This window comes from Triticum dicoccoides, chromosome 7A (genome assembly GCF_002162155.2).
Source record: "Triticum dicoccoides isolate Atlit2015 ecotype Zavitan chromosome 7A, WEW_v2.0, whole genome shotgun sequence".
NCBI classification, from domain to species: domain Eukaryota; kingdom Viridiplantae; phylum Streptophyta; class Magnoliopsida; order Poales; family Poaceae; genus Triticum; species Triticum dicoccoides.
The window spans coordinates 409,414,219-409,424,401 of record NC_041392.1 but is presented as its reverse complement, the minus strand read 5'-3'; the positions used below and the strand labels follow the sequence as shown (position 1 = coordinate 409,424,401).

The window sequence follows — 10,183 nt, the reverse complement described above, 5'->3', positions numbered from 1 at the left end:
TTATGAATATACCGTGATGTCCTTTGGTCTCACCAATGGCCCTGCTTTCTTCATGCATATGATGAACAAAGTATTCATGGACTTCCTCGACAAATTCGTGGTAGTCTTCATCGATGACATCCTCATTTACTCCAAGGGTGAAGAAGAGCACAAGGATCACCCCCGAGCAGTGCTGCAACGACTCCGTGACCATCAGCTATACGCCCAATTTAGTAAATGCGAATTTTGGCTCAAGCAAGTTGGATTTCTCGGATATGTACTATCCGCCGAAGGTATAGCCATGGACCCGAGCAAAGTAAAGGATGTGCTTGATTGGGTACCGCCCACGACTGTGACACAGATCCGGAGTTTCCTCGGATTAGCTGGATATTATCGTCGTTTTATTGAAGGGTTTTCAAAAATTGCTAAACCCATGACGGAGCTGCTCAAAAAGGATAAGAAGTTTAAGTGGACGGAGGATTGTGAGAAGAGTTTTAATGAGCTGAATATACGTCTGACAACCGCACCTATATTGACTCTTCCAGACATTTATCGCAGCTTTGATGTGTACTGCGATGCCTCCAAGCAAGGTATTTGTTGCGTGCTTATGCAAGACAGCAAGGTAGTAGCATATGCATCGCGACAGCTACGACCCCATGAGGGAAATTATCCTACTCATGATTTGGAATTGGCTGCGGTGGTTCATGCATTAAAAATTTGGAGACACTACCTCATTGGAAAAAGTGCCAAAGTTTTACCAACCACAAAAGTCTCAAGTACATCTTCACTTAGCCAGACCTAAATCTCCATCAGCGAAGATGGCTAGAGTTGGTCAAGGATTATGACCTTGGAATAAATTACCACCCGGGTAAGGCCAACGTGGTTGCAGATGCACTCAGTCGAAAGCCCGTCGGCTTAAATGTCATCTTGAGATCATTGCCTCCCGAACTCCAAGAGGAGATCGCTCAGCTCAACTTGATCATAGTGGATGCTGGCCTCGCTAATATTTTGGAAGTTACGCCCACACTTGAGATGGAGATCCGCAAGGCCCAGTCCGCAGACGCCAAGCTACAAAGACGTTCCAAGAGCCTGATGGCAGATCAGGCCCCTGATTTCTCCAAGGACAAATTCGGTACCCTCCGATTCCCTGGACGAATTTGTGTGCCCAATCAACCGGACTTGAAGAAGAAAATCCTGTCAGAAGCACACGAATCCTCATATTCCATTCACCGGGAGGTACCAAAATGTATGAGGATCTTAGACAAATATTCTGGTGGGATGGGATGAAGAAAGACATTGCCTATTTCGTAGCCTGTTGCGACATATGCAACAAGGTGAAGGCAGAGCATCAGAAGCCAGCCGGACTCCTCTAACCACTGTCGGTTTCACAGTGGAAATGGGATGACGTTTGTATGGATTTCATCACAGGATTGTCTAAGACTCAGCGAGGCAAATATGCAATATGGGTTATAGTAGACACCCTAACCAAGGTTGCTCACTTCATCCCGATCAGCACCAGATACAGAGCAAATCAACTCGCACAGCTGTATGTATCTCGAATAGTCAGTCTGCATGGAGTACCCCGAACTATCACTTCCGGCCGAGGTTCCTTGTTACCTCCGCTTTTTGGTCCCGTCTCCATCAAGCCTTGGGGACAGCGCTGAAATATAGTACTGCCTATCATCCTCAGACAGATGGACAGACAGATCAGGTAAATCAAATACTCGAAGATATGTTGCGGGCCTGTGTGCTAGCCAAGGGAGCTAAATGGTAAGATTGCTTGCCTTATGCCGAGTTTTCTTATAACAACAGTTTCCAAACCAGTCTAAAGATGTCCCCATATGAAGCTCTGTATGGCCGTAAGTGCCGCAATCCTTTAAATTGGTCCCAAACTGGAGATAGCCGTATCTTCGAAACGGATCTCATGATGGAAGCTGAGAAACTAGTTAAGGAAATCAGAGATAGACTGCAATTGGCCAAATCTCGATAGAAGAGTTATTATGATGCAAAGCACCGGCAGGTTAGTTTTGAGCCCGGAGAGCACGTATACCTCCAAGTCACTCCTATGAAAGGAGTCAGGAGATTTCAGACTCGTGGAAAGCTGGCCCCCAGATTTATTGGTCCATTCCCGATTATGTCTTGAGTGGGTACTGTTGCATATCAACTAGAACTACCCCTGAATTGGCAGATGTGGACGACGTGTTTCATGTTTCACAATTGAGATGATGCATATCCCCGCCTGAGAAAAGGACTGCTATGGTTGAGATAGAGTTGGCAAAAGATTTAACTTATGAAGAGAGACCGCTTAAAATTTTGGATCAAATGGAAAGGGTCACTCGCAGTAAAGTCAGAAAAAATTTCAAGGTTCAGTGGGAGCATCACACAGAATCAGAAGCAACTTGGGAGCGGGAAGAATTCCTAAAGGATCAGTATCCAGAGTGGTTTTCCCAAGAAACCGAATCTCGAGGACGAGATTCATTCTAAGTGGGGGAGGTTTGTGACAGCCTGGTTTTTGCCCTCTCTTATTTGATTGATCTTCATTTGAAAATTTTCTGAAACTTGGAGTTTTTGAATCTTTTCATATGGACTTCAACACTTAGGCATCCTTGACTTTCACCCAAGTGCCCCACTTCCCTCCTAAATCATCATTTCTCTTCTGATCCACCCCAAAATAATCTTTGGAATATTTTTTATTAAATGAAAAATATTCATTTTCTCTCAAAAACCCTAGCCAGATCAGTTTGCTTCAAAGCAACCCTAATTTTTATGGCTTAGAAAAATCTGAGATAATTCAAGAATATTATGTGAACCCTAGGGCACCTCCCTGAGCAAAAATATTTCATCACTTTTTGGAATATTTTTGCTACAGAAAATATTTTCTGTTCTGGACAGAAATGGTGGTTTCTACAGCAACTACCATTTTACTTGCTCCTTTTGACCTGAACTTTCTTGTGCATCTCTACCTTAGTAACTCATGACTAGCCTCCCAAGCACAGCCTCTAACTCCCAGCCGTTTGACCACAGTAACTATTCAAAGTTACTGATCAGAAACTTACCTGGCTTGTAAAAACCTCTCTACTACACCTGGATCCAAACCAAATCATGGTAACACTCAAAACTACCACGAACAACATGCCAGACATGAAGTTTATGCTTAGACCGGCCTGATGTCATAGTTCACGCGGTGACCACGTTCGTCCAGGGGTGTTGGAATGCGTGTCGATGCGCTCTGAGTGTCATTGAGCGCTCTGTTCGCGCGTGCTCGCTTCCCTCGCCTGCCCTAGCGTGCCAAACCGCGCCACCATCTTCGTCTCAACGCCATTAACCTCCCTCTGGCGCTCGCCGACGCCGGAGCTCGCCGCAACGAGCACGGGCAAGGTCCGGCCAGCCCAACAGTGCGGAGCGCACTGTGCTCATCGCCTTCCCCTCGATCCTGTGCTCGTCTCCGTCCGGCCACAGTTGCCGCGTGACCTGCATCGCCTTCTCCCCCTCTCACTGATGCTGCTCGTCGCTAGGCGCCATGGACAGGTGTCCACCGGCGGAGCCCGAAACCCCCTCGCCGCTCGCCTATAAATGGAGCCACCCCCAGCCTCCTCGAGCACCATCCAGCACTCCCACATACTCCACAATCGCGTAGGAAGTCGGAGCCCGGCCGGGCAGGCCTCGGGCCACCATCCCTGAGCTCGAGCTTGTCGGCGATCCCCTCTGGTCGCCTCGGTAGCTCCAGCCCCTCCTAGGCCTGGGCGACCCCTCCAGGGCCTCCGCCTCTCTCCGGTGAGGCCGTCTCGCCCGCTTGGAGCCCCTGGAGTGGCCTCCGTTCGCTGTCTTCCTCAACTCCGGCAACCACCGTGTTCTGCCTCCGCTTACGAGCTTGATTCTGACGCCATCCGACCACCCCTAGGCATGCTACGGGTACGGGCGGTGCGCCACCGTCCCCTCTCTAAATCCCCCCCTCTCGTTTTGGCCAAGAAGCCCTCGTCGCCGGCAAGAGCTCCGGCGAAGCCGTGGCCTCCTCTGTTTCCTTCTCCCGCTTCCCCTACCTGACTAGCGGGGCCCGCTAGTCAGCCACTCTGTACGCGCGTGAAGCGGTATGAGTGGTAGCGCCCTGAGGTTTTACGCCTTCGATGTCACACCCCGCCCCCCTCAGCTGTTTATTTAAATTCAAAATCAATTAAATTCCAGAGAGCTTCAAACAGTTATAACTCTTCAACCATAAGTCCATATGAATTGATTCTTTTTGCATTGTGTTCTTTAAAAAGAAATCTAGCAGCTCACCAAAGATGAGATTTTTCTGAGCTGTTTAGAATTTTTGGTGATTTTCAAAAGTGTTCTTGATATTTTCTTTTTGTGTTTAAATTTATTTTCAAAGGGTCAGGCTTGTCTTGAGGATCACCAGAAGGCTTGTGAACCTCATCTGCACTAAGGCAAGCCACAACAACATTTTCATGGTGTCATTTCAATATTTGTGATTCTCTTACTTGAATTAAATGATTAATCCATGCATTTAAATAACTATGGTGTTATTTTTATTCTGTTAAATGTTTGTGAGTTATTATGCTTGATTTACAGAATGTTGAAATTAGTTTAGTTGGGAGAGCCAAGTTAAGATTTATTTGTGGTGATGATAGTAATGATTTTGTTATGCATGTTAGTAATTATTTAAAGTTATTCTCTTGCCCTAAATAAAATGATAAAAAATTGCTAAGAAAATATCTGGTTAAGTACTTGTTTAGTCATTTTACTTGACTTGCAGAATGTTTGAACCTAACTTGGATGGGAAAGAAATTAGGAATTGTTTGTCGGAAAATATTTATTATTCACGTGAGAAATTAATCGGAGTTACGTTCTTGCATGAGAAAATTTCAAAACTTGCTACAAAATATTATGGTTAATATGTGAGTTATATTGATCAGCAAAGTAATATGAGTTGTTGATGTTTATGCTTAGTGTGTATACGGATGACAATCGGTCTTTTTCAATATTAAGTGATGCATGTGTAGTTTTGCATTTCATGGCATTCTATGACACCGGTCATTTTCATCTTAAGTTGAACCAGATTATAACTCAACATTAATATAATGTTGACTGGGTCATGGTGCCGCTGAATCGAGTTTTCCCAGTGCAGCCACATTTGCCTTTTGGGGAAGGCCTTGATTCGGTCCATTGACATTGCCTCTGGTCGGTGCCTCCAACTAGGGAAGGTTTTGTCGTGCTCACCCTGGCCCAGTAAGCAGGCATAACCTTGTGTGCCCGTTGTTGAGATTATGGTACCGGGTCCCCGAGTGGGATTGTTTGGGCCACGACGGTAGTCGGTGTGTCTTTGGTAGACACGGGGCCACCCAGGACTAGCCCATTGGGGATTGGGTCGGAGTGGCCGGGAGAGTGTCATGGCAATGGAAGGATTTTATCGGAATGTCGTTGGTCCACTGAATGGGAGTGCGAGGCCATGGGTTCCATGGTGTGGGTACAGTGTGCTACCTCTGCAGAGTGTATAATCTATCGATAGCCGAGTCCACGGTCACGGACACCTCGTAGTAGGTCCCACCATGAGTCAAAGTTTAATAAAATTTGCACACTAAGTTATGAACTTTGCATTATTGAGGATGACAGAAAGGCCATCGAGATATTCGGGACCAGATATTGGTCGTGGTTGTGATCGCCATAAGGATCATGAGTTACTCTTGTTAAGACCATGTTGGTGGTTTGTCTGTGATCCGGGAATGATCACGGTTGGTAAGTTGTCCCGAGGGACGCTCGAGCATGATCACAGCATGTTTTACATGTAGGGTTGCATTATTAATACTTGGTTAAGTATCATGATATTGTTTGCCATTATGATTATGCCTGTTGTGAGCTTGCAAGTACATTCAATGTACTGACCTGGCATGTCATGCCAGATTTCAGGAAAGTCTCGTTGGAGAGGAGCGCTGCTCGAGTCTAGATCGTGTCCACATCGGTGTCCCTATGATATGAAGCTTCCGCTATGATGTTATTCAGCTGCCACATAGTTGTCCTGATCGAGGCCCCTTTATGTTCACTAAATATTGTACATATTGTTCAGCCGCACCGGGTGTGCCGCTTGCCCTCGACATCTATTGTAATATAAACTCTGTTCCGCTAGCATCAATAAAGCGGTTGTTTTCTGTACCAAGATGTTGTGTGTTTCCATAAGACATGGTCTCTGGGCTGGCAATGCATTGTAAACCGGTCGCTCTGAGCCGGGGTGCCACAAGTCAACACACGATCTACGTGATGACTTCTGCCAAAAATCCAGTATGACCAGATCCATCTATTGATCTAGGAAGCGCGCTCCGGCACAAAATCAAAATCGAATACTACAACCGTCCGGACGCCATGATACCTCCAAATACAGGGGTGCCTCACACCCCCTATGTTTCACCGATGTGGTGCTGGACCACGAATTTCCAGAAGGATTCAAACCAGTGAACATAGAGGCGTACGACGGGACCACAGACCCTGGGGTCTGGATTGAGGACTTTATCCTCCATATCCATATGGCTCGCGGAGACGATCTCCACGCCATCAAGTACTTGCCCCTCAAGCTTAAAGGACCAGCTCGGCACTGGCTGAAAAGCCTGCCCGAAAACTCAATTGGAAGTTGGCAGGAGCTAGAGGATGCTTTTCGGCCTAATTCTCAAGGGACCTATGTCCGACCTCCGGATGCAGACGATTTAAGTCATATAATTCAACAGCCTGGAGAGTTAGCCCGAAATCCTTGGAACAGGTTCCTCACTAAGAAGAACCAAATCGTTGACTGCCCGGACGCCGAAGCCTTAGCAGCTTTCAAGCACAGCGTCCGAGACGAATGGCTCGCCAGACACCTCGGCCAAGAAAAACTGAGAACAATGGCAGCCCTGACAAGCTTCATGACCCGCTTTTGCGCGGGCGAAGATAGCTGGTTAGCCCGTAGTAGCACCAGCGACCCAAGCACATCCGAAGTCAAGGATGGCAATGGAAAACCGCGACGCAGTAAAAACAAGTGTCGAAATAAAGAAGATAGCCCAGATAGTACAGCGGTAAATGCCAGATTCAGGGGCTCTCTACCAGGTCAGCGGAAAAAGCCTTTCAAAGGTAGCAGAGATGGACTGTCCAGCCTAAACAAGATTCTAGAAAAACTATGTCAGATTCATGGCACCCCCGATAAACCTTCAAATCACACCCACAGAGAATGTTGGGTCTTCAAGCAGGCCGGTAAGCTAAACGCCAAACACAAGGGAAGGGAGACACCAAGCGAAGACGAGGACGAACCTCGCCAGCAAAGTACTGAAGGATAGAAAAAATTTCCACCAGAGGATAAAACAGTAAACATGATCCACGTGACGAAGAGGAGAAGCAAACATGCACTCCGAGACATACGCGCTGTAGAGCCCATCACCCCTAAGTTCAACCCCTGGTTGGCCTACCCGATCACTTTTGATTGCAGGGATCACCCGACAAGCATCCGGCATGAAGGATTGGTTGCCTTGGTGTTAGACCCAATAATAAACGGATACCATCTGATAAGCACATTTCATATACATAATTTAGGCATAGAAATATACCATTTATTGAGTTTTGACCATCAATTCTTGCTATGAGAAATTTAATATTTGATGATATTCATGAAAGAGCATGTTGACTAGTGACTTCTTTATTTTGCAGAAAAGTGCGCAAAGGCACTATAATCGTCAAGATTTCTACTATGTGGATAACGAGAAGAGAGAAGGGCTTGTGTGTGACGAAAAGAAGTAACTAGAGGGGCTTACTATAGAAGAGAGGGGATCTACTTGGGAAGGAAGAAGATAGAAGGAGGGCAAAAGTGCGAAGTGGCAGATCTGATCGAGAGGGGTCAAAATCCCTAGGGTGGCCCTCGATCCCCTTCGGGCCTGGCTACACCTCTCTCCCCCTCACCCCACCTTCCCCACCACCAGCCGCCGCCGCGGCCAGGCCGGCGTGGCGGCGCGCCACCGCTCCATCACCAGCATCCACCAGCACCAATCCATCCCCACGCCGCCGCCAGCACACACCGCCCATCCATCCAGCCACCAGAGCCATCGCATCACCACCGCGCCTCCACCCCATGCTCGCGCGCTCGACCAAACGAGGTGCCTGGTGCCCCGCGCGACCATCCCCACGCTGTTGCTGCTCTTCCCACGTCCCTGATGCTGCTCTGCTTGCGCCCGATCTCTGCTGCTCCTTCTCCAATCTCCTACTGCTTCTCTTCTTCTATCCCCAAAACTATTGCTGCTCCCCATCCTCACGTCCTTTCTGCTCCTCTTTCTTCAATCTTGCTGCTGCTTCCCCCACGCCTATGCTTCCTTTCTTCTCCTTCACTTTCTGCCGGCTGCTTCTCCTTCTTCAACACCTTCCGCTGAATCTCTCTCTCTCTCTCTCAACCTCCCTTTGCTGCTGCTCTCTCCTCAATCTTGCTAGTGCTATATCTCTTTCTCCCTCTCTTCTCTGAAATTTCTGTAAAATTTGAGTTGTGTAGTACATGTAATATTCAGATTTGATAAGATCTTGCAACCTGATAAGTTCAGTTTCCTACTTGTATAATATGGTGCATCTTATTATGTGTTCAGACTAGTTGATGTCTAGTTGCTTTGGAAAACATTTGGTATGTTTAATTTGATCTATGAATTAGTGGTCTGCTAGCTCATGTGTGAGTTCACCCTGTGTCTTTTAATTCCAGTTCATGTGTGTATTGTCACCGATGTGTTCCCTTTTCTACAGAAATATATTCAGATTCATAGTCCATGTATTAGCTCAAGTTCTTGTGAGATAAATGTTTGTGATATATGCCTACTATAATTGTTTGTGTTGTGATACAATTTTGTCCCTGTCATATTAGCTTGTTTCTTCCTCCTGTCATATGCTTGATAGTAACATATGTGTCCTTGTCATATTATTTCCCTTTGTGTTGGTGTTTTAGATTCTCAAGTATAATGAAAATACCAAAAATATATTGAGTAAAATCTGAATCTCCCTTTGCTGATTCTCGTTTTCTTTGTCAATGATCTTCGGGAACAACCTTGTTAAGTGTAGGTTTATTTTCTTGCATTCATAATTTGAATTATGTCACCTAGCTTTAGCCGAGCATCGTTGCAGTCCCTGTGGAGAACAAGACACTCACAGTTTGGGCATAAAACCCCACTGTACTCACAAATGATCATTTTGGCGCCGTTGCCGGGGACTAGCATCGAACGATTGTGTGAAGCTATAGACTAGGATTAGTATAGTTTTTGTTTAAATTTCTAGTCAAATTTATTTCTGTGCTTCCTTTACCTTTTTTCTTTTTGTTGCTTCGGCTTATTAGGATACTAACTTTCTGACTAGTGTTTACTGTTTATGAGTGTCCATCGGAAATCTGAACTAATTGCAGGTTGTTCTAGAGTTACACTCGGTTAAGATGGCCTTGCTTCGTGATCTTCGGATGCCCAAAAGTCAGTGCTATATCACAGGACCGGTTTGGCCAACTATTGAGGTAGAGAACTTCGAGCTGAAACCTAGTCTTATTGCTTTGGTTCAACAATGTCAGTTTGGAGGACGGCCTACTGAGGATCCCTATGAGCACTTACACTGAGTCATGGAGTATTCAGATACAGTCAAGTACCACGGAGTTCCTCAAGACGCAATCATGTGTAGGTTGTTTACATTCTCTCTCTGTGATAATGCTCGTGTTTGGTACCGATCCTTGCCATCAAGGTCATACAGTTGGATTGAGATATCACAAGAATTCTTGGATAAATATTTCCCACTACACAAGCAGTTCGTGATTCGAGATGATATCTTCAACTTTGTTTAGCGTGAAGGCGAGAGTTTGTATGATGCTTGGGAGAGGTACAAAGCCTTGTTCAGGAGATGTCCTAATCATGGGCTTGAGAGATGGTTAGAGCTGTAGATATTCTATAGAGGATTGACTTCGGACACTCGCGGTTACATTGATATGGCAGCGGGTGGAGCTATTACAAACAAGACACTTGATGATGCTTTTCTACTGATTGAGAACATAGCCTTCCACCAACTTCAGTGGTACAATGAGAAGCCCACCTCTGGCCCCGTTGCTTGCTTGCAACAAATCACTTCATCTCAGCAAGAATCTCTTACACAAAATCTGGAACCAGTTTCTCCGTGTGACAAGATTGAGCTTTCATGTATTATCTTTGATCATGATGATGACACCATCCTAGTTGACACACACACT

The 10,183-nt window shown here is 46.1% G+C and overlaps 1 non-coding gene across 1 annotated transcript; it reads right to left on the bottom strand.

Annotated features, from left to right (window-relative positions):
• Positions 1-9,751: 9,751 nt before the first annotated feature.
• On the bottom strand, positions 9,752-9,859 carry LOC119334832. Its single transcript, XR_005161589.1, has one exon. It is a non-coding gene; the product is annotated as a small nucleolar RNA R71 (small nucleolar RNA).
• Between the last annotated feature and the right edge of the window lie 324 nt (positions 9,860-10,183).